The sequence below is a fragment of the Lepisma saccharinum genome, chromosome 3 (genome assembly GCF_977018435.1).
Source record: "Lepisma saccharinum chromosome 3, izLepSacc3.1, whole genome shotgun sequence".
In the NCBI taxonomy this organism is placed as follows: Eukaryota; Metazoa; Arthropoda; class Insecta; order Zygentoma; family Lepismatidae; genus Lepisma; species Lepisma saccharinum.
In genome coordinates, this window is record NC_139231.1 from 64,843,403 (window position 1) to 64,868,545 (window position 25,143).

Sequence of the window (25,143 nt, forward strand, 5' to 3'; positions counted from 1 at the left end):
CTTATTTGCTTTATTTGCTCACTAATGTCCATGGCAGGATGTAATTTTAATAACAATAACTGTTTTTCACTCACATATTTTGAAACAGGTTCATTTTCCTGACGGAAGCGTAATCTGATTTGTTCTTCTAATTGAAAAGTGTCCCCCAGTTCCGTAAATTCTTCCACAATTTTAGTTTTAAAGTTACCACGTAACGCAACTCCAATGCTGCGTTTGGGATCGAACCAAGAACCTCTAGATTGTATTGGGTGATGTAGCTATTACTCATTCATCTTTCAGATGGTTATCACTCGCTTGGCCTAAATGTGATAAATGCAAGAGGTTACATTTAAAGGAATGGCGATAGAAATTAACTTAGGTTAGATATGGGTTTTATACTCTCCATGACTGAACCGATATGGATTGGTTTAGAAAAGGATATTACTTGCCTTACAAATAGATGAAGATTATTCCTATACTTGTCCTCTCAAATGCACTTGTCTGACCTCCCTGTCAGACATCGAGTCAATCACACACCATCGTCCAATAATCGTTCTCCACTTTGCTTCTCTCTCACAATCCGCAGACCTTACTCTCTCGTATTCTCGCCAACTGCTCCCTGCATCCTCCGATGTCGTCATAGCCAACAGCATGGAGAGCCTCTTCCTCTTCCTCTCTCTTAATGGGCTCTCCATCATAATGAATAACAGTATCTGGAGCAACAATGCAGTACGGAGAGGGATCAGTCTCCACAACTTTAAATTCATTCAATAGCTCTCATGTCACCTGTCACTACAAATGTGTCATCCTTGTGTATTGGTCTATAGGCTTCCAAAAAGTATGGTTTTAGATAAACTTCAAACAGATTTCCTGTTAGACCTTCAACGGTATCATCAATGGGCAGCACATGTATTCTCTTTCCGTATTTCACAGCCACAATATCACTAAGGCGCACCCTGAGATGGTTTCGCACAACTCTATTCATTCGTATCTCCTCATCAGAGCAAGTGTCATCTGAATGGACGGTGCACACAGTTTCCTTCCTGCTCTTGCCCTTCAGGAGTACTGTATCACCCCGGAAAAGTTGTAATTCGTCCATTTTTATCTGTGACAATGCAACAATGCAGAATTATCATCGTTGACAGCCTCATCCACAACAAGCCTATTAGAACGATCCTTCCTTCTCAGAATGGCTGTAGCCAAATCATCAGGGTTCCTTCCTTCAGCCATTGTAAAATGGAAAATGTATCACAACTAGCCGACACGGTTTCACGGAACTCTTCGCTACGATATTAGTAGAATATTCTTAATATGAGTGTTGTACCCGTATTTCGTGATGAGATCCAAGACCCTAAGCACTGACACACTCATTAAAATTTAACATTAATATTCGCACGTTTTCTACAGAGCATTCGCTGACATTCGCTACGAGACTCGGCGGCAAGCGGCCCGGGTCCGCGACAGTCGGTAGAATCGGCTATTATAATTACAATTTTAATATTGTGTACTTACTTTGACTACAGAAGGTGTTGAAAATGATGTCCCTCTGCTGCAACACATTCCTGGTATCTCCGAAGGAAATTGGCATTTACACAAATTCGTCTACTGTAATTCTCCCGATTTCTCGTACAATACTCTCTTTTAACTCACGGATGGTGTGCGGATTGTCTTTGTATAGTTTATTTTTTTAGATTTCCCCATTTTTCTTTCAACTTTTATTCGAAACTGACCTTGTTACACCAAACTTTTTTACGAGGTTTAATATGGTGGTTCTATGTGGAACGGGAACACCAAGATATTTCGTTGCAAAACGTCGTCGCACTTCTCCACAATTCCTCTTTCCGAAGTAACACTCGACAAGATAAATCCTTTGTTGTAATGTAAACTTTTGTGGTGCCATATTAAGTCACAATCTTCAACACACGGATACGACACAACAGAACTTCCAAGGGAAGATTATACTGGCGTCAGTCTGCAACGTCAACAGAAAGGGAAAGAGAGCGAAAAAAAACAGACTGTAGCGTGGGACTGTCGTGGACCCGTTCATCGGGAAAGACAAGCGCTGATACCGGGCAGCTTGCCGCCGAGTCTCGTAGCGAATGTCAGGGAATGCTCTGTATATCCTGTGTGCTTCCAATCACCATCATTGTTGATAATCTGTTGCAGTGACACACATTTTGTGCCGAAACTGTAAAAAAATACTAAAATCTTTTGCAATATATTCCTCAAATATCCATGGACTTAATATAAGAAGGATTAAGAACAAGGATACTTAAAAAATGTGAAACCTAGTTACCATATATCTAGTAGCAACCCCAATTGGTGTAGCATAACACCTAATCGACCTTTATACTTAATGTTGGAGAGACAGTGGTGTAGCAAGACACCAAATATGGCGGAGAACAACGCTAATTCGGCAACAAAATGGGTGTTGTGTTAAACCAGGCCTGGTCAACCGCCATATTTGTGAAAGAGTGCTCTCATATACTACGTATGTCGTCGTCGACTTGTAATCAAGGAGTCCCGGGTTCGATAGCCGGTGGAGGTACATAGTGGTTAGGATCCCACTTTAAACTGTAGTCCCAGTCCCGATTAGCCTTATTGTGCATAAAGTGGACCAAAAACACTAACTTAATCAATCATATACACATTTGTAGTGCAGAACATAAAGCAGTACCATAGCTTTTTAAGAGGGATGGAATGGAGGGAGTAAACGAGGAAGAAGGCTGAGTGGGTTGCGTTCATCACGTGGGAGACGTCTCCCCATCTGATTCGTGAGTGGTGTGACGTAGTAATCATGAGAGACAAAACATGTGGTTCCGAGAAAGTAGGAAACCTTCTCCCACAGTATTTTCCCCTCTCAACGCAGTCAGTTCCTCCATCCACTCTTTGCTGACCTTGAGGTGTCCAGGGGCAAAACTCGCACCGCACGACAAGCTCGCTGGCCTCCGCAACTACTCAAGCCTGTGTTACACCAAATCTGTGTCGCTTCGAGCTACTTTGCGCCACACGTTCCAGCGCAGTATAATACAAGGTTGGAAAAACTGAACCGGTTCATAAAATATCTGACTGATATTGTTCAAATTAGTGGATGTTCCTGAAGTTGGAAATATTGAATATGTTTCAGGATACATTTAGTGATTCTTGATGAACATATCTAAGAAGGTTTCGTTTTGTTATTTTGGCTCTGGTTAAAGTCTAAATCCACCGGACCATGACTGGCGTTTTCGAAGAGTTTTTGTCTTCGAGCTTCTGTAGAGGGAAGTATTTGATGAGGGTTCCCCACAAAAGACATCACGCAAATGAACTTATTATGCAAAGACGATTTGATGGCGCATATGTCCCGCGAGGAAGCCAGTCCCCGGATTAATATATGGTAGTCTTTAGCCATTTTCTCCTTCCATCCGTTCTCTGGTACCCATTGTTCTCTCGGCAGAAGAATGCCTCCACGTGGGGATCCACTTCAGATGGGTTCAGCCCTCCTCGTGTACCAGAGCGTGGTTGATCCGAGGAACAAGATTTCGGTGGACAGCTAATTACCCGAGTATTGAGCACCAGGATGCCTTGAGGACCAGGACTTTCTCCAACTCGCTCCTTCCCCTGTAAGGAATTCCTAACGTTACGGGTTCTCTCCCCCTTTTTTTCTAAGAAGCAATCGACAGTCTAGCAAACATTACACGTTCCGCGGATGCCTTCAGTAATTAATTCTCCGCAGATTTCGCGAACTAGCTCTTAAAGAAACTGCCGCACACGTGCGCTCTTTCGATGGCAACAACGAGTGCTAAATCGGCTACCGTGGAAGGTCCTGATCTGAATAGAAATGGGCACCGCTGTTGCTGGGTAATGGGAGGGATCCCGTCGTGTTATAACAGACCCTCCTTCCCCGTTTCCCGAAAGGGGGTGGGGTGAGAGGGAAATTAGTTCCAATCAGGACCCAACCAGGAGAATGTCTGAATTATCTTCTCCCCTCTTGGATAGCAGTTTCTCACGTCCGAGTGCGTGTTATTTGCATTCGGGGAAGTTTCCACCCACACCCCCTGCAAGGGGGAATGGTGGCTCTTCCAACCCTGCACGCTCATCCGAGCGGGAACGAAATAGTTTCTGAACTGCCGCTGTTAGAAGACGGTGGGGAATTTTGAGGTAAATTTATTGCTATTTTTATTTCGAGTTAACTTGCATCATTCTTTCGTGGAAGATTTTGTGGGATTAGGAAGATGGGGGTGGATTCTTAAGGTGCATCTCGAACATTGAATCTCAACAGCTTTGAGAGCCCTTCTAAGGGGGTTCGCTTCAGTCCTCCAAGAGAATTCTAGCATTGACGGTTGCACATAAACTCGCGGCACGTAATGCTAGGTAATGGTGTAAAACAACACCACTAAACCTTGGCTTCAGAAAGAAAGTTCGAAATGTTATGTTTGGTACATTAGCCATACATATTTCGTAGATCATCTTTTAAACCATTTGCTTAACTTAATAAGATAATAGATACAAATTTTGGGTGGTATATCCTCGTAACAAGAGCTGCTCATGTGGATATGTAGGTTTCATAATTGATTAACCTTAACCAAAAAATAACACAGATCTGCTTAATTCGTAAATACAGGGTGAGCCAAAAGTCCCTGACCACCTAAATCTGACTTCACCACTGAATTCCTGGTGAAATTCTAGCCCAAAACCATACCCCACATGCCCCTCTTCCCATTTAAAGAAATGAAGTTGGATCCAAGATGGCGGTCACCAAGATGGCAGACGTTGTCATGACATGCACCAAAACGTTTGCCCCCTAGGCCTAACATATTACTACCATGACCAATTGCTGCAATCTACACGCCCTTTCATTTTATAAGGGGTGGTCGGGGACTTTTAACTCACCCTCTATATGAACTTTAAACGCTGTTTATGCAATTACATGCAAAAATATTCCTCAAATGATAATTGTTTGATCTTAGTTTATTTTACTTCGCTTTGTCCCACACCGCTGCCGTGCGGTCTAAGACGTCAGGTGCGCGCTGGTTCAATTCTCCTGGAGGAAAGCGTAATATCTTTTTGGCCAGTGTATGGGACCGGTGGCCACCCACCCTTCTGAGGAAATTGGGAAGCTACGAATGAGTAGCGTAACCCGGACGTGAAAACTTACAACACGACGGGGGGCTCGTCGTACTGACCACACTTCATCCTGTAACTGGTTGGATGATCGCCCACCTCTGCTGAGGCATGTGGGAGTGAGGCCGGCAGTCGGTAAGTAGACCTTGGCTCTCAAGGGCTGTTGCGTCACTGGTTATTATTATTTCGCTTTTCTACCACTTTTGGCTAAACTCGAAGGCGAGGATGAGTCATAATATGATGAAATTGATGAAAGGACCCTCACAATGAACGTTAATGCCCAGGCAGGGTTTCGAACCCGGGACCCGTGAATGAAATGCTAAGCCTTTACCTCATACAAAACACATACGAAATTGACAATTACCGACAGATAACCCGTTGGAAGGTCTCAGGAGAAGTGGACAACCTTCTTGGGCGCCGATCAGTGGAGAACACTATCAACTGTGGCATACGCGGTAAAGAGAAATGTAGGATTAATATAGGAATTAATGAAAGTCACCCCTTCCAGCATTCTTATAATAACCACCATCCCAACTGGCGTCTAGCCTTGAATTTATTTCTCTCTGCCAATCATATTCATAGTAAGAGCTCTGGTAGAGATGCAAATATGGTTTGCTCAGTGAACGCTGTGCGTGTATCAGTGCTGGCCCTGCAGCGATATTACGAAGCGTAATTCAGCTTATGCCCGTTCTGTGCTGGCGCGTTCAAAGAAAATGAAATGAGGGAATTTGAGAAGAATATACGGTGCGTGCACTGGAACACAATTGAACCAATGGCTGAATCGTTGCTTTGCGATTTACATTTGAGAACGAGTATAGTTGGCTAGTATAATTGTAATATGAATACTTAAGGCTATGATCATATAATTTTATTGAGTAGGTACGTAGAGTAATTTTGAAATTTCAGACCTGAAAAAAAACCTCCTCTGCTTAATTTTGGTGAACAGGGGATATTCCTCAAGCAAACAGAAGGATGAAAAAAGGTTCATTTTGTTATGTTTTAATATTTTTGTTTATTGTTAATGTGAAAACGTGCAATATTACTGTCGGGGAGCGTAGCCCCGTTTCAGTTTCTATCTACAAACTTTCGTAGGTTGGGTAGGTGTGAGTTTGAAAGGACACTCACCTTATGAAGAATACACGTTTAATAACACAAACGTATGCCTGGATACATAAAAACATTCCCTGTTGCACAGATGACAAGGGATGAATATGCACGAACACAACGACGTCATGCAGCCATGATGCTGCTACCTTGAAGACAAGTGTTGCCAACTCCTATTCGGCAATTTTCTTTAACAAGAAATGTATTGGCCGCCTTATTGGATCCAAAGACATGGTGGGTGCCAACAATTACCTAATGTGAACAATACTTTGATGAATAGATCTAGATTTGAATCCACTGCTCTAACATTATCCTGAGGCCCTCCCTCAGGTTAGGTGATTAGTTATGTTTTATTTTATATTTTTACCACATTTCGGATCTTTACGAAGCATTTTTCTGAAGTGGAAGCGGGGTCCGTAGACCAGCAAGTGCCCTTAAATGCGAACCTTCCGCAATCTCTGATTGTTTGAATTAATACGTACCAGTGACGTGCGGTGACGTCCACACTTGGGGTAGCAGTCAGTGACGTGCTCAAGGGGGGGGTGGGGTTGGTGTGGGTCACACCCCTCCTCCCTTTAGGGTCTAGTATTCCTAAAAAAATGTCAATAACAGGAAAAGATTGCAAAATGATGAACGAGTACTAAAAAAAAGTACACGTAAACGCCGCCCACATTGGAAAATAAAAAACGATTTGGGTTCGAATCTCGGCTTGGCAATGGGTTTTCTTTGTGTGTGTCCCTTCATCAATTTTATCGTCTCATCTTCGCGATTAGCCAAAAGTGGCGGAAAAGCGAAGTAAAATAAACCAAATCAAGCAATCAATCAATGATTTAATTTTTGTTAATTAGCGTCGCTTTTTCTTATACGTATTTTGTTAATTGCTAAGATGATACGATAAAATTAATGAAGGGACAAACACAAAGAACACCCACGCCCAGGTAGGGGTTCGAACTCGGAACTCCTGGTGTCGTAGCGCGCTGTGATAACCACTCCCTCCCACGGTTGGTTGATTTGGTGTTTTAAGTACACTTTATGCACAGAAACAAAACACACTTTTTTGTAGTTTCTTCAATAATATTCATTTAGCTTTTTGAGTTCTGAGATACATTTTTCATTCCAAATTATTTCATTATTCACTGCAGAGTCCAACACATAGGACAAGCATGCACACTCATCACGGGTTCGAATCCTGGCATGGATTGTTCATATGAGGTCCCTTCATCAATTTCATCATATCATCACTCATCCTCATTTTCGCGATAACCAAATGTGGCAGAAAAGCGAAGTAAAATAAACCAAACCAACAACAAAATGCCCAGATAAATACATCCGTATTTATGACTGTTAGAGGCCAAGAGTAGTATATTTAAATAAAACACTACTAAAAGGAGAGTGAGAGAGAGCCCGAGCACATATTTGTAATTTAATCATTATATATTCCATACTTGAAAAAAAAAAAAAAAAGAAAGCATAACATTATTGTCTGCACATAACACGTTCCCATTTCATAAATAATAAAACTACATCCCATATTATACATACATATTGTACAACGTGTAAAAGGTTGTGTAAATAGAGAACATAAGTACTGCAGAAAATTTTGCCCTGAATTCTTTAGAGGATTTACAAAACATCTATGAGAAACCAATCCCCTATCTGTCCTATAGGAGATAGACTGGTGGACCTGAAAGCACGTGCTTTCAACCATTGCAGCGGGGGCGAGGGGGCAAGGGAGGTAGAGGTAGAAATCTTCCTTTTCCTTGGGCCGGCAGTTTCTACCTGGAAACTGGTCAGACGGAAGAAGAGCGAGCTAGGGTATCCAGTCAGCTGTGCCCGCCGATCACACCGATGGACGAGAAGCGCGTGGAAAAGAAAGTGTTGCATATGAACTGTGGCTTTAACAAGACAATAAATATTGTGATTTGAATATAATTCGAAATGTGAGATTGATTGATCTATCTCTGCTAGACTAGCTACTCCTCAGTGCACGTCACTGATACGTACTATGTTTACTTACCTTCTAGGTCTAAAAATTCAGGATTTGAATCTAAATATATTGAGTACTAAGTTTTTCTTAAAGCCGCGATGGTCCACTCGATGTAACGTCTGAGTGCCATGTAGGAGACCCGAGTTCGCATCCTGGAACGGCTGATTTCAGATTTTTCCAGCAATGTCTTTGTATGAAGCGGATCTGATGTTCACCCAGCCTCTAATGAATGACCGGAGCGTGGTGCTGATCACATCATCTCCACAAATGGTCGGCATTGTAAATCTGTGTGAGTCTACCTCCACCCCCTTCCCACCATGTGCATTCATTCCGTGTTGCAATGCTCACGTTCAGCTTTACCTAATTCTTCCTGTTATAAAGTCGAACCTGGCCTTTCGTATGATATGTGAGGTTCGCTTTATGGTAGGGAATTCCACCAGGAAAAGTCAATCTGATTCCAAAATCCAAGCAATAGACCCGCCCTTGTGTTGACCTTATTCGCAGCAACCGTTTTCGTGTAAGCAAGCGAGGTGCTTCGGGCTGCAAGAGGGGCTCAACGTTTCCACATAAAAACTCCTTAACAGTGTTGCCATATTCGGTTCACGGAGCACCTTGTAATCCCTTTCATAAAATCGTGTTAGTTTAATGAAAATTCCTCCGGGGGCAGGGAGCGAAAAAGAGGGGCCGCGGGGGAACGGTTCACCTGCGAGGAAGGACAAATCCCTTCCGCCTAGATCAACCCTATTAGGGCTCAAGGGACCCGAAAGGGACTAATTGCGAAATAAGCATTAGCGCGTATGGGCTGCGGATGGGGGAATCAAGTGCGGGGGGGATTATGCGATGCGGAAGTTGGACACATTGGAAAATGAGGCAGAACGCATCCGACTAGTTTGCAGTGGATTCAAATTTCAGTTAAATTTTGTCTAAGCTTTTCGGGCTAAACTGTAGCCTTGAGTTGGAGCACTTGCTCGCCGGAGCTTGATTCAGAACTCACAATTAATGATAGCCCCTTGATCTTCAGTTATTTCTTTTCTGCACTTGTATAAAGTTGACTGTGAAACGACGGTGTAAATAATGATTAGACAGATTTTTATATACTCTGTCCCCGATATCCCTGGAGCAAGGCCGCTCATAGTGGCAGAGAAGGGGGGAATCGAGAGGGCAGAGCGAAGCAGTACACGCTGCTGCGAAGGCTGCAGTCGCTTTCCCCCTCCACGCAAACCCGTTCCCTCTCGCGTGTTCATTGGTGGAGCCGTCTTGCGTCACTACTTTCGCAGAGACTTGTTTCCGTTCGCTTGCACCAGAGATAGCGGCCACAGATTATAGTATGGGCACATCAGCGCATAGGCTATTTTTACCCGTCACGCAATACGGGGACTAGCACCCTAACTAAAACAAAATTGAGGACTGTGGCCCTAATATGAAAATAAAATATGTCTTTTAAAAACTTCCTCGCTCAATTTTTAAAACTAATTCATTCACTCATTACTTAACAAGGACTAAAACCAGGGTTGCTAAAAGTCCAGGAACCCATACATTCCCGGGTTCTATTGGGTTCCGCTGCAGGACCGGAACCTTTTTTCACGAATTATTTAAATTCGGTCCAAGTTGTGTATTTTTCATTGAAAAAAGATTCCTGGACTGTATTTTAATTGATCCTGAGAGAAAGGTTCCTGGACCGTATTTAAATTGATCCGGGAATAAATGTTCCTGGACCGAATTTAAATTGATCCTGCAAAAAAGGTTACTGGACCGAATTTAAATTCTTCCGTAAAAAATGTTCCTGGACCGAATTTAAATTAATCCTGGAAAAAGGTTCCTGGACCGAATTTATATTCTTCCGTAAAAAGTTTCTGGACCGAATTTAAATTCTTCCGTAAAAAGTTCCTGGACCGAATTTAAATAGAGTCTGGAAAAAAGGTTCCTGGACCTAATTTAAATAGATTCGGAAAAAGTTCCTGTGCCGAATTGAAATACTTAACAGATAATAGGTTCTTTACGGTCCAGGACCCATTTACGCTTGCTGATTTTCTCTCCGGGACCGGAATTGAATTTATTTCAAAGTCCTGGACCTTTAACAACAATGACTAAAACTACATTGTGTCTGAGGACTAAACTCACCTTAAATAGGTTAAAAGCTGAGGTTGTAAAAGAGCACTAAGCACACAGAAGGACAAATAGCCTTGGGTCCAAGTGCCAAAACCTCGTTAGCCTGCAAGAAGCAGTTACCGGGATGTACAGTCAGAGAAAGAATTAACTCGGCCACGGGCCCTAGAATTTCGTAACGTCTTAAAACCTGTTGTTTATGCAACCCAAATAACAAATTATTCGCTTAAGTTTGTCTGTTGGATCTGAGTTCTCGAAAGGATTGAGCATTGATAGCATGAGTCACATGACTCATGCCCCAGCCACAACAAACAACAGCTGGGTGCTACGTGGCCTCAAGAAGAACATTTCAGCAACTGGTTTCTTAACAAGATCTACTCGTAAGGAAATATTCTTTCGAGTGATACTAGTCATTGCCAAGAAGGTTCACTGAAATGATGGTTCTCATCACAGACCACATGCCACACGTTAATTGTTTAAGTCTAGTTTATACACTGGAACTACAGATTAAAGTGGGATCCGAACCAAATGTCCTTCTATCTGGTATTGAATTCGGAAGACTTGGATTACATGTCGAAGACGTTACTACTACGCCATCGGAGAGGCAATGGAACGCCTTGAGAAAGAGACGAGTGAAACCATATTTGGCGTAAATTTTAAAAAATAAGACAATATTTTGTGGTCACAGTTTCGAACCGTGTGAGAGTTATATATATATTTTTGTCTCATCGTTCATTTCACGAGTTTATAATTCTTCCTCAGCAACACGACTGATACAAGTAGTAGAAGAAAAGCGAAGTAAAATAACTGAAACAGAAATAAAAGGAAAAAGCGAAACAAATTTTGTCCATAATATTCTGCAGTTACTTCAGTCGTGTTCAAGGAATGCTACCTTGAAAGAGAGCCGTGGTCTCTAACTCGTCTTTTCCCCTTCCTCTGTGCTCTCGATTCCCTCTGTCACGATTGGTCTAAAACTAATTAATGCGACGTTAATTAAACAATCCAAACAACGAAACAATGCACAATCAACTACTCAACATTCCATTTTTTTCGAATCTGAAAACAATTGAGATGCTGTAAAATGAAGCAAGAAGCAGTAATAAACTGGGAATTTGGTACGGTATAGAATTAAATCGGTGAAGATGTTCCATTTGATTGGATTTTTGTTATTTAGTGTTGCTATTCTTTCACTTTTTGCAAATAGCGACGATGAAGATCGATCCAGGGACCCATGCTGTCGTAGCGCGCTGTGCTGACCACTCCGCTACGAAAAATCGGAGAATGGGGTAGTGAGAAAAGTATCACCTCACATGTTTGAATTATAGCCCCCCCCCCCACACACACACAGGATATCGGCCGTGGTTTTTATAACGAAATATAACATGGATGAATTGTGTCAAAAGAAACTGGAGCGCCTATTCACATCACTACGGAACTTGGAAGAAAGTCCAAATGAAAAAGCAAAGTGCTACCTTGTGCTTTCCTACATGGTACTCACTTTATACGAAGCTGGGTGGGCGCCGGAGCCACTTGAACAGGTGGATAAAATTCCAATTCTCCCCAGTCGGGGATCGAACTCAGATCTCTCGCATGGTAATCAAACTCCCTAACGACCGAGCTATCGCGGCACATATAGTATAGTAGCCTTTGTAATTAAGGCAATAATTATTTTAGCGTTTCGTTCAACGGTTTTAGGCGTATCATTTTCGGACATATAACTAACTCTTGTCGGTTCTGCGACTTCGCTTGAGAAAAGGCAATTTTCTGACGAACAACATTCCACCTGACAAGTCACGTGACTTTCCTACATTTCCTGTGTCTGTTGGCTATTGCATGAAAGACGAGTTGCTCCTTGAGACAGACAGAATCACCCGATCACCAAAAGGTGCAATGTGTGTTGCCTACCTTTCCGGCATTATTTACTGCTATTAAAGTCTTATGGGGAAGAACTTCTTTCCACCACTGTAGTACGTATAAGTGAGGTTGACTTCTGGGTGCTTTACACCCCGACAGTGTAAATACATGGCGCACATAAATGAAATGTATAATCCTTACCAATCTTTATGCAACATAAAACATCCAAAGTTTAAATATAAAAGTTTTTCTACATGTTTGAATGCTGCACTATAACATGCATGTGTGTGTGTGTGTGCAGTGTTTAATATTCTAAACGCCATGATTGCTTCCCGTAAAATGTTAACGGTGAAATATTGTAAATATTGAGAACTTCTAACAATGTATGTTTTACACATGAAACATTTCTTACAAAAATTGAAGCATTTCTTAAATTCTTATTGAAAAAGCAGGAACTTGACCATTATATACAACATAAATATGCAATTACACTATAGCCGGCCCCCGTGGCAGAGTAGTTAGCACATCGCGTTATGACGCCAGTGGTCCCGGGTTCGAATTCTGGCCTGTGCATGATGTTTGTGAGTGTCCATTCATTAATTTCATCACATCATCACTTTCTTCACAAATTAGCCAAAATTGGCCCAAAAAAAGAAAGGTAAAATAAAGCAAATCAATCAGTCAAGATCAATTACACTACTTTAACCAATCAAAAGAATACGAACGCGGATGGTACATTTCGGTAAGTCTAAAATAAGTAACTTCAATTATGTTTAACGAGCCTTCTCGCTAGATGTTGCCTAATTGCTCTATGTCTGTCTCTTAGTGGCAGAAACAAGTAACAAATTATGACATCATGCACCTAGTATATACATTTTTTTAGTTTCAATGTACACTGGTCAAAACAATTAGGGGAGCAAGCAAGAAATCCCAAAACCAAAGTTGGAAAGTCAAAAGTAGCAATGTATGTTGATGAAGTGAGTGTGTCCTCAACCAGTACAATTCATCTGTGATGAATCATCAGCATGAAGAGCTCTCTAGTGACACCATAAGGCACGTGGCAGAATTTGTGATATGTGGAGCAATCACGAGGTCACTTGGGAACACCGGTTGTTTGGTGCTGGCAGACCGTAAGTGCAGGTGGGATTCAGTTGAGTAGTGTTGAATAGGAACGATGGCAGAACAACACGATTTAGGGGAATCTAGCGCATGGAGAGCCGTTGGGAGGATGGAAGCAGGGCAAACACAACGTGAGGTGGCTGCAGCCCTTGGTGTGTCACGCAGTGTCATTTCCAGGTTGTGGACACGATTTCAACAGACAGGTACAGTACGAAGGAGGCCTGGGCAAGGTCGCCCACGGTCAACAACAGTTAGGGAAGACCGGTACTTAGCATTGTCGGCTCGCAGGAATAGGCAGCAAACTGCAACTGACTTGCAACGCGGCCTTGTTTTGGCAACAGGACGAAGAGTCTCGGGCCAAACTGTACGAAGTCGCCTGCGGGAAAGGGGTCTTTATGCAAGAAGACCAATGGTGTGTGTCCCTCTGAATGCCCAACACCGTAGGGCCCGCAGACAGTGGGCTGTGGAACATCGTGAGTGGGGACATGGAGAGTGGAGTTCAGTTCTCTTCTCGGATGAGTCGCGTTTCAGTCTCCAGTCAGATAATCGACGCATTCTCATCTGGAGGGAACGTGGGACTTGCAATTATCTCGCACATGTGCGCGAAGTGTCTCAGTATGGTGGAGGTTCCATGAAAAACATATGTGCAGCTGTCATAGCAGTTCATGGCGACCACACGCCTTATTAGAGGTATGGATCTGTTGCGTATCTGTCCATTTCTGTTGTCTTATCACCGTGCTGTTCTCCTGATTTTGTGCAGTACCTTGCAGAAATCACCCCTAGAACTCTGTTGTGCTAATGACTCAATAGACATGTATTGTACTAGTTGAGGACACACTCACCTAATCAAAATACATTGCTACTTTTGACATACCAACTTTGGTTTTGGGATTTCTTGCTTGCTCCCCTAATTTTTTTGACCAGTGTATAAACCCTGTACTAAAGTTCCACCTATTTAATTAAACATATCCATGCATCAGTAGTTCCATCTAGATGCATTTGCGAAATTACAATATTTATAAGTAGGGCTAAGATTTTTGATGCAAATGCATCTTTTTTTTGGTAAGGCAGAAACATTGCATAAGTAGATAGGAACGTGTTTTACATTTAAGTGAATAAATTGGGATGCCTTTGTTAGGGCATTTTTTTGTATTTTTTGGCCCTCTTTGGAATGAAGGTCATTTTTAATTTTTTTTAAAACAGTTTAAGTCATTTTTCGGCGTTTTAAAAAGTCATCTTACGCATTTTTCTACATTTTGGTGAAAGAAGGGGCATTTTACATGCAAATGTAACCCTTTGAAGGAGAGAGGTTCCCGACTCTCGTCTCATTGCCTTCAGCGCAGTTCTGAACGACTGTGTTTCAAGAAACAAATAAATTCTGTGCAGTATTGTTGATGCAAGCTGTTGTGTAACAATTCAGCTCAAACAATGTGATTTCCCCTCCATCAGTAAATATATTGTCGCCGAACGGACTATTGTTCAAAAGCAAGGGGTACAAAGTTTTATGCTCTGTATCGGACATTTTGCCAGGGAAACAATTTGCACTCCATGGAACTGAAAGTGACTTAACAGCAAGTAATATTGTTTATTTCAAGTCAAGTTCATTGGAAATCGAGAGAAGTTTTTCCATGTACAAGGCTCTCTCGTCCTACAACCGACAATCATTCATTTTTGAAAACTTGCATATGATTTTCTTTGTGCACTGCAACTCGGTACTTAAAGTGTAAAAGATGATAAAAAGTGAACTTTCTTACTTGTACTAACATACGCAATGAACATGTGATACATACTTTAACGTTAATTTGTAATTTGAATTTCTCTTGGTAGTTTATAAATTTGTTCTACAAATTCTTCAGAATTTTTAGGTCATTTTTCTAAGTTTATAGGGCATTTTCTTGCATGTAATAGGTCATAAATGCATTTTTAAAGGTCATTTTTTGGCAATTGTAAGGTCATCAAAATCCTAGCCCTATTTATAAGCACTCGAACCATAGCCTAAATTTGACTAATCTGTGTTCACAACTGGAAAGTCAGTTTTTGGGAAACCTAATATACGTATAAATGTAGTTCAGAGAAATACAATCATTGGAATTCAGGCATTATTCCTATTCTAAAGCCTGGCCTAGAATTGAGGGTGCCTGACAACCAGGCCTATGGGCTCTAAATGATAATTCTCATGTAAGAATAGATGATTAATCGTCAGCCAATTTCCTTTTATAGGAGAGGTTTGTTTTTCTTTTACCAAGGCAACAACTTCGCTTAAAATCAGATGATTACACAATAATTTGTATTCATGTCCAGATATTATTATTATATAATAATCAAATCAAGAAGACTTAGGTGGCCAAGTCATGTGGCATGAATAGGAGAGGAAAGAAGAGTTTACCGGATTATTGTCGGGAAACCTGCTGGTAAGAGACCTGTAGGAAGGTCAAGACGAAGATGGAGGGATAGCGTTGAGATGGACGTAAAGGAAATTATTAAGGAAGGAAAAGATTGGATTGATCTTGCCCAGGATAGGGACAGATGGAAGGCTTACGTTGCTGCAGCCATAAACGTTCTGGTTTAATAAGGCTACAAAGTTGGTTAGGTGGATTACACCATGAGACTAACAACCGAAACAACACAAAAAATTTTGTCAAACTAATTAGCGTATCAGAATAACACATATGCATTACTAATAATGAAATTATTTAAATCATAATAATTAAACATCAAATATACCTTCTTGGTGATATGGCCATTATTTGTTTATAAAGGTTTCCCCGATAGAGTATTGGTAATGCTCTCGCCTAGTAATCAAGGGGTTCAGGTAGAGGCATAGTGCACAGTTATTCGGATCGGTTTTTGAACCGCAGGTTCAGTCCCAATTAGCATATCTGAGCGTTATGTGGACAACGTAAACTTCTGTTCACAAGTAAAGTCAAGCAACGAATAATGTAAGACGGCCACTCAAATTCATTCCTTCGTCCAATTATTATTAATATTATTAATATACACTGTTCGGGTTAACCTAAGGTTAATTACATGCGATATTCTTGGGTAAAAAGTTAACTGGAAATTCATCGTTTTTTTGTTTGTTTCAAAAAGTACCAATGATTGTGGTCGTTCAAAAAAAAAAGTAACTGCAATTACTGTCGTTTCAAAAAAATAACTGTCATTGTGGTCGTTCCCAAAAACGTTATCGTCTCAAGAAATAACTAAGATCGTCACGAAAAGTAACTAAGATCTTGCGGTCTTTCAAAGACTGCAACTGTGGTCATTCCAAAAACGACTGCATGGCACGAGGTTCTTCCGAAAATTATGATTGCGTTCGTCCCAAAAATAACTTTGATTGCGGTCCTTTCAAGATGGACTGCCAAAGGGGATTGTTCCAAAAATTAACTGTGAATATGTTTATTCAAAAAAATGTAACTGTGGTTGCGGTTGTTGATAAAGTAACTGTAGTTATTACAAAAAAGTAATTAAGAATGCAGTTGTTAAAAGAAAAGTAACTGGAAATTCGGTCATTGGATAAAGTAACTGCGATTGCGGTAATGAAAGTAACAAGTAACTTCAATTAATGGGGTTCAAGAGAGCAACTGCACTTACTCCGAGGGCGACCTTCAAGTTTGTAGAAACGTAAGCAAAATTGAGTAAAATGTCCAGAGCAGGAGATGGCATGGTAAGCAAAATATACTCGTTTACGGTGCCTCTGAACAGAGGAGGGGAATAAGGAGGAGTATTCCCCCGAAATGACCCTCAAGGAAAACAGGAAAATTATAGTTGAGCCGAGAGGACGAAGCCATAAAGGTGAACTGGCCATCGTGGAAATTGTCGAAGCATAAGAATAAGCTTTCCAACCATGTAAGGAGATGAAGCTTGTTCCCAGAACGACTGCGTCAACGCGAATTGCGTCCTGCAGATGGCGGACACAAATGGGAAATGAGACATCATTTCCCGAAAGGCCTTTCTCGGGTTAACAGCTGGCAACCTAAAAGCCGCTGGACGACATCTTGTTTTCCAGTGTAATCTGAAACCGTGACTTTTGTTCTTCTCGACTGTATCCCTCCCGTGGATGTGCTGTGAGCTGTTGATTGCAGAGTGGTGATGTGTTTATCTGGGTCTTGCTCGAAATTGACCAGGTGACACAACGGCTTCGCACTTTCTTCGGAATCATATATGGATTTAAGTGTTTTACATGGCTATTATTCGTACAAATAATGACAACTGTGGCTCATGATAATGTATAGTGTGAACATAATGTGTAGAGCCAATGGGAAAAATTGATGGAAAACGATCTTCACATGTCCACCATCAGTCTTTACAAACTTAGTCAAATGATCAACATGTTTTCTTCAATTCTCTTCAAAATGTGCAGATTCAAAGTAATGCAATGGATATCGGTTCCTGGAGATGGCTTATTGAACTCTCCTCATACCTCCCATTGAACTCGGCCTCCACTTCCCACTGCATCCATCCCTCTTCTCCTCAAAGTGGAATTATCTCTACTAGATCGTCCTTAACAATCAGAAAACACCTCCATTGTTGTTTCCAAACTGTATGGCCACGCTGTATAGCGTCACTAAAATGCAAAGAAATTTCTAAGAAATGAACTTGAACACTGAACTGTTTTCTTTATATAGACAGAAGCACCCACCAAAATGACAGCTTCAGTTTAAAGCCGAAGCTATTTTTCTATCTCTACTTTATTTTTTCTCTCTGGTTTTGTGTATTTGTTCCTATGTTTCTCTATCTCAACCTTTGTTTCTCTCTGTGTTTCTGTATTTTCTTCCTCTGTTTCTCTATTTCATCTATTATTTCTCTGTCTGTCTGTATTTCTTGTTCTGTTTCTCTGTCTCAACTTTTCTTCCTGTTTCTCAATCTAAAACTTTCTTTCCCTCTCTGTTGTCTTTATTATTTCTTCTCTCATTCTTCCCTCTTCCTATTTATCTTTCCTTTTGTTTCAGTTCTCTCTTCTCTTCTATATTGTTCTTATCTCTTTCAGTCACCTCCTTAGTCTCTCTCCGTTTCTCTATCTCTGTGCTGATTCTCGCTTCACTATAAACAATTCTGAAAATATCTCATGTCACTATTTCGGTGGGAAAAAGGTAGGATAAAACTATTTTACGGTGGACTAGAACCCGCCCTAACTCACACTGGCGACACTTTTGATGCAACTTCAGCTTCTATCACAGATATGAAGATTGTAGTCCTCGGTATTGTTAATACAGGGTGTGTATTCAACCAACCACCCCTTCGCGGCACGCCCTTCCGAGCCCTGCTCTTTATTTTGTTTTTTGATTAAGGCATTGTATCCACATGAGTCCATGTAGCGTTAGAGTTGAAATCAATTTTTTGAGCAGATGACCCATTTTTCTGGAGAGGGCAGTGTAGAATTTGTGAACAGATTACTTAAGCTTGCTTTGCGGAAGAGAAATAGCAGACAATTTATCATACAGAGTGACGTAGGTGAGGGAAAATAGAGGAAAGTTCTTTTGCACAAAGAAAAACTGCTCAGCTGTAGGGGTAAGGGGCAGTTGAAAATATATGTGCAATACCGTCTTTTACAAATTGATTTTCTCCCCGCATTCGGCATCCAAGAGGGAAAAATACAGCCCGTTCCCCCTAAGGACCAAAAGTTTTATGGTCAAAGTTTCTTCATTTTCGTTCATTGTGACCCGGCGTCTCTTCTGCGTGTTGTGGCCCCTCTCCTTGTCGGGAGTTTTCTAGGTGCTGGAGTTGGTATTCGTAGCTTGTGTGGAGAAATAAGTTCCTAAGAACTGGATGAATAAAAGCAGGTACAAGTTGACTGTCGTGGAATCCTTCCCAGAATTCCCTGCGCCTTAGGCAAGTGCTGAGCTTACTACAACGTCGTGACGAATGAGCTGTTCAGGCAATGCTAACCGCATCACGGTAGTTGTATCCTTGCGATAAGCAACTTTTCTCCCATTTAACTACATTGGAAATTCGATGCTGCACGTGCTATTTGTATTTTAATTGCTTGCGAAAAATAAATTGTTACTTCCTGTGATAAAAGGATCTATTATTCTGGTACTTTAGCTTCACTACTTGCTGATGTATAGCTTTAAACGTTAGTCTCGTGACTCTTTCTCTAGATCAAGAAATGTAAATGTAAGAGTATTTCCATCTATTTTTGTTATTGCACTTCGCTTTCCTGCTACTTTTTTGCTATCCGCGTCCGCGACTATGAGGATGAATGATAATGAAATTAAATTGAGGAAGAGACACTAGTAAAGTATTTTTATCACTTTACTTTTGACACTAGCAAACAGCACCCAAGCTCAGGCAATGACTCAAACCCGGGAACATCGGTGGCGAGATCGAAAATCAATCACTTAACGTGCACGGCTACCGAACAGGCTACGAAGCGGTGCCTCATTCGATCCTTGGTGCAGGCAAATTACACAGTTATTCGGTCACTTTAAACTGTAGGTCCAGTCCCGAGTAGCCTCTCAGAGCATAAAGAGGACTTCGAGAAACAAAATTATTCTAAGGATAATTTTTTTTGGAAATTCCTGGTGGAAATAGAACCAGAAAATATAAACCAACCTAGAGTAATTAAAAAATAGATCAAATAAGAAAGTTCAATTTTATTACTTAATTGTGGGAACATTTTGTTTTTGAAGTTAATTAAATTGTTTAATACAAATGTCACTGTACGAGATATTACTGGAGAGTCCAAAAGGCAACGCACTAGTCCTAAGATATAGCACATCTTGCATGAGAAGCTGCACTACCTTCTTTCTGATTCCTTCAGAATATTTAACGAATGAAGTACAAAGGACAGCGGAAAGTACATCCAGAAGCCTTTCTCTGCTGGATACGTCGCTTCAAAATTGTAAAAGCCATTCAACAATCGGTGGGAAACAGTGAAGAAGGCCGTGAAAATATTTTATAAAGCGAAACGAGAATCAGATGAAAGGTAGACCATTCAAATCCGAAACCTTGTAAATCCAACCAGAATAGATTATAGTTCAAACAGGGAGGGTCTGTAAATTTCATGAAATGTAGTAAGGACAAAGGGCAGCCTTAATTAGTTCATTTTAAAGTCCCCCATTGCTTCGTTACTTTCTTATTTTTTTTTTGGAAGACACAAAGAAGAATGTATTCACGGTTTTCGGAACAATGTGCTATAGTGTGCACGCTTCATTCTGAACTGAATTCTTTTTCCACGTGACTTATCCGAAGTAAGGCTAATCGGGACTGGACGTACAGTTTAAAGTAGGATCCGAACCAGGGTATCGACCCCGGTACTCCTTGATTACAAGACGACCAAGCTACCGCTGTGCCATCGGGGAGGCCAAATGGTGGTAGAGAAAGAAGGTTCATGTGGATATTATTGATGTATGAAATCTACATGAATGTTAGTGATGGTGGGTTTCTTTTTCTGCACCACGAACCATATTTTACTAGTAATATTGTTTGTTGGATATTTAAGCTCCAGAAATTATATTAACTGAACTATATATTAAGTTTGTCTGGCCTCTACAGCTTCCCGTTATGAACAACAGCGAACTGAACTTTTAATTGTAGAGTCCTGAACATCTTACCTCCACAGATATTATGTTTTTAGCGCTAGTCAAACCAAGCATTGCATGGATTTCATTCTCAAACCTAGCATTTTCAATGAATTTCCTCCCCAAATCTAGCTTTTGGAACAATTTTCCTCCGGAAACCTAGCATTTGGAACAAGTTTCCTCCCAAAACCTATAATTTGGAAGTATTTCCTACCCAACATAGCATTCTGAATATATCCCCTCTACAAACTTACAATGTAAAAAATCTGCAACAGGGCACTCCTTTTTGTAATAACGGGGAATTTGCGCTTCTAGCACCATCTGTGGTGTCTTCTTACACAATTTTCTGTCCTATCACATCAAGAATGGAGGCCTCCCTCTAACACTCGATTAGATGCTGTGTTACACAACTTCTGGTGACAACTCAGTTACATAATGTTTTAAAGTGTAGCATTCTGAAAATATTTCCTCTACAAACCTAAGCCAAGCGTCAGGTTAACCTTGCAGCAGGTTCTCGCATACGTTGATCCAAACGTGCGCGCAGAATATAGTTCCACTGAGAAGGGGTTCTATTCCGACACAACTGCATACTTGCAAGTAAACAGTTATTTAATTTGTAAAATACTGACAAAATAATAATACATCCATTAGCAGGTGTGGACTTGATCGGATGCAATCACTGTGCAGACGAACTTGCATCCCCAGATTTGCCAACTGGAGTTGGTATTGCGTTGAGGAATCGCTGAAGCCCAAGTGCGAGTCGAGCAAGACTGAATACGTTGCAGAGCGCGTGGAATCCGTGATACCAGTGTTGCACATCCCACTATTTTAACCCTATGTTTATTGTGATTAATAATCGTGCTATACAGCGGCGAGAATGGCTGAATCAAGGTCTCCTGTTCAGCGAGTGTTATTGTGGGCTTCATCCGAAGGGAAAAGCTCTTCAAATCAAGCAAGTTGTTTAAAATGCATAATCCTCCTTACGGAAACAAGATCAAAGTAAAACAGGGCGTGAGGTGATTTGCCTTCAATGTGCGCACAAACTGTATCCCGGGTGTTGAATGATTTGCGGTTTGAGTTTAGGAAGAGGAAACGATTGTTTGTTGTTTGACGACCAAAGAATGTCCCCGGTATTAAAAGATATCCCCGTGAGAAGAAACATGTTTATTATTTGGACCAAACTTGTTTTAACTCGGTGAGGGGAGGGTCGGAGCGGGGGCGTACATTGATTTTTTTTATATATAACACCGTGCAAAACCACCGCCAGGGCTGAAGAAACCGACGAGAAAGGGAGAGGGGAAGGGGGAGGCTTATTGTTTCACCCACTGGCGGCAATCACGTCTTTGTTGAAGGCGCATATTTACTGTTCCGTGCAAAGAAAGGGATGGATGATTAGCAAGAAATGGACAGACCAAGATTTGAATCCTGGTTTAGTGAAGTGATTCATAAATTGAAACCAGCAGCAGACAATGCACCTGATTGTATATATCCCCAAAAACAAATCATGCTTTTTTTGCTGGTATAACTTGAAGTGCGTGTGTCTTACAGTAACAAAGGTTTTCATAAATGTATTTTTTTATAAACCAAAAACAATAATTTGTCATTAAATTCAAAAGGGCCTGTCGTTGTTTACTTATATCTTTGTTTATTTTTATTTTTGCGTGCTCGAAATATACACACATGCTCATGGGCGTCCGGAAGAGGGGGCAAGGGGGCCGTGCCCCTCCCCCCTGGAAAATGAAAGTCAACCAAAACTTATGTATTTCACACATATAATTTCATTTTAGCCACAATAATATGTGTTAATTATTACATTAACACCATAAATTCAAATTTAAGCAATGTTTTTTAGAAAACTACACTCTTTTGGGGGGAAATGTGGCTTGTTTGCCCCCCTGGGAAAAAATACCTTCCTTGCCCCTCCCTGGAAAAAATCCTGCGGACATCCATGCACATGCTCTCATGTTTCGAAGATATTTCGCATTTATATTAAGTAATGACACATTTTTTAAATAATGTATGCGCCCAAAGTACTTCTAAAATGTTATGTTTCAGGAGACAAAAAGAAACACAAATATATTCCGCTTGACATGCATGCGGGTTTTGATGTGTTGTGCGGTTAGCAATACTGTGGATTTTCTCAGTGTCTGCGATGTAAGCAGCTCGGCGGTTGAGGCAAGACTGGCAAGGAAGATTCTGTGCTCAGTTCTCGCGCGGATTGATACATAAAACCTGCTGCAAACTTAGCCTGACGCGCGGCTTAGCATTTTGAATATTTCCTCTCCAAACCTAGCATTCTGAATATATTTCCTCTCCAAACCTAGCATTCTGAGTATGTTTTCTCTCCAAACCTAGCATTTTGAATATATTTCCTCTCTAAATCTAGCATTCTGGATATTTTTCCTCTCCAAACCTAGCATTCTGGAAATATTTCCTCTCCAAACCTAGCATTCTGCATATATTTCTTCTTCAAACCTAGCATTCAGAATATATCTCCTCTACAAACCTAGCATTTGTAACGATCGCCATGTTAGGCAAATTTCAGTCGTATATTGGAATTTATCGTATTCGTATACTTTCAAGTTAAGAACTTGGATTAAATTATTTATACTCAATTGTTTTCATAATTCATGTGTATATTAATGTTTTATCTTAAGTTATTATACTATTCGCGTATTTTGAAACATTAATTCCGGTTTTATAGGCTAATAATAATTATCCCAAATAATGTATGCAACGTTTTCATTATTTTTCAAATCCAAAATGGCTAGGATTATTTCTCTCTTTTGTTATGTAAGCACAAGTTAAACAAATTTCTTGTTAATATCCATTTTTGTTCAACAATGTACAAGATTGAAGTAATTTGTCCTCGTTATAAATACATAAACTAAATCTTTATTTAATCATTTTATGTGCAAGGGCAAATATGAATTATTTTATAAAATCAGTTTCGTTATTGCTATCTGGTCCAATATTGTAATATTATAGCACAGCAACTCTCTCTCGCTTTCAATAATATATCGTTCTCCTGTTGGCTGTTTATTTTAGGAATGGGGAATGACGGTACGTGTATATGGCGACGTCAAAAGTTCCACGTTGGCATTCTTAATTGTTGCCAACCACAACCAAAGCTTACTATCACTCTTTAGCATTAAACTGACATATACATTATCAGCTTTTCTTGTGTTATTTTTATGGAATGAGTTTGTAGCATTGTCAGAAAGAACAATCTGTTATGCTGTGCCTCGCGCCTGACGTAAGCAGTTGAGGTCTTGCTATTAACAATGAAGGCGGTGCGCGGACTCTGTCGTGTTAAATAAGTTGCTTATCACTGCCTACGAGCATGCAGGACCCAACAAATTATATTTTTAATCTGTGCGAATCAGTATGTACGCGCCCGATACGAGATTAAAGATTTTGGACATTTTAATTATAAAGTATTTGGATTTTATTTGACGTGATGTTCAGAAATTCGGTGGTTACCTACCTGGTAGATTGGGAATCGCTGGGTGAGAACTTGTGCTTCCAACTGACTAGCCGGAGCAAGGAGCAGAGTGTTTCGATTGTGGTGGAACGTTGCACATTCTGAATATATTTCCTCTTCAAGCCTAGCATTCTGAATATATTTTCTCTCCAAACCTAGCATTCAGAATATATTTCCTCTCCAAACCTAGAATTCTGAACATATTTCCTCCCTCCCAAACCTAGCATTCCGAACATGCTTTCTCTGGAATATGTTTGCTACACAAATCTAACATTCTGAATATTGCCCCGCCGAAGCCATGCAAATTGCACTCTTTGTTCCTCAAATGTTAACCAATTGATGTTTATAAATCGGATAATTTCAATAAACTTGCATTTTATTGAACTGTTATACGGGGTTCCTTCCTTCGATCCTAAGTGGGAATACAAATATCGTGGGTCGGATCCTGAAGAAATGTGTAGACATTTTAGAATGTATTCTTTCTGAGAGCCCTACGCTTAGATCCTAGGACACAGTTTCAGCGAATTCTGAAATTTCCATCATCATGAAAACGATGGAGTAAGATACTTATCTTCCTATCATGGATTGGTGCGTGAGGGAAAATGAAGTAAGAAATATGAACCCGTCATTCTCTTCGCTCTTCTTCCTCGAGTCTTCCTTTTCCAAGGATTTATCTTCCCTCGTGTTCCTAGTCGTGTCCCTGTTCGAAGAGTCGCTTCTTCCACGTCACAAATTGTCATGGTGATGAATGAGAAATGTCCCATTGTTTTCCTAAGACAAAGATTCCTGGAGGTTGGCACGCTTTTTCTCTGATTGTTTCCCGGTAGGAATGGGAAGGTGGTCATGCACTCTTGGAGGGGAATTGACAATCTTCATTCTAGATGAAA

General features: G+C 40.7%; 1 protein-coding gene and 1 pseudogene across 1 annotated transcript in view; one reads left to right on the forward strand and one right to left on the reverse strand.

Annotated features, from left to right (window-relative positions):
• LOC145985092 (neurotrimin-like) overlaps positions 1 to 25,143 on the forward strand; it is a 548,487-nt gene that overhangs the window by 422,457 nt on the left and 100,887 nt on the right. The window lies entirely within an intron of this gene.
• On the reverse strand, positions 553 to 1,256 carry LOC145984864 (transitional endoplasmic reticulum ATPase pseudogene; annotated as a pseudogene).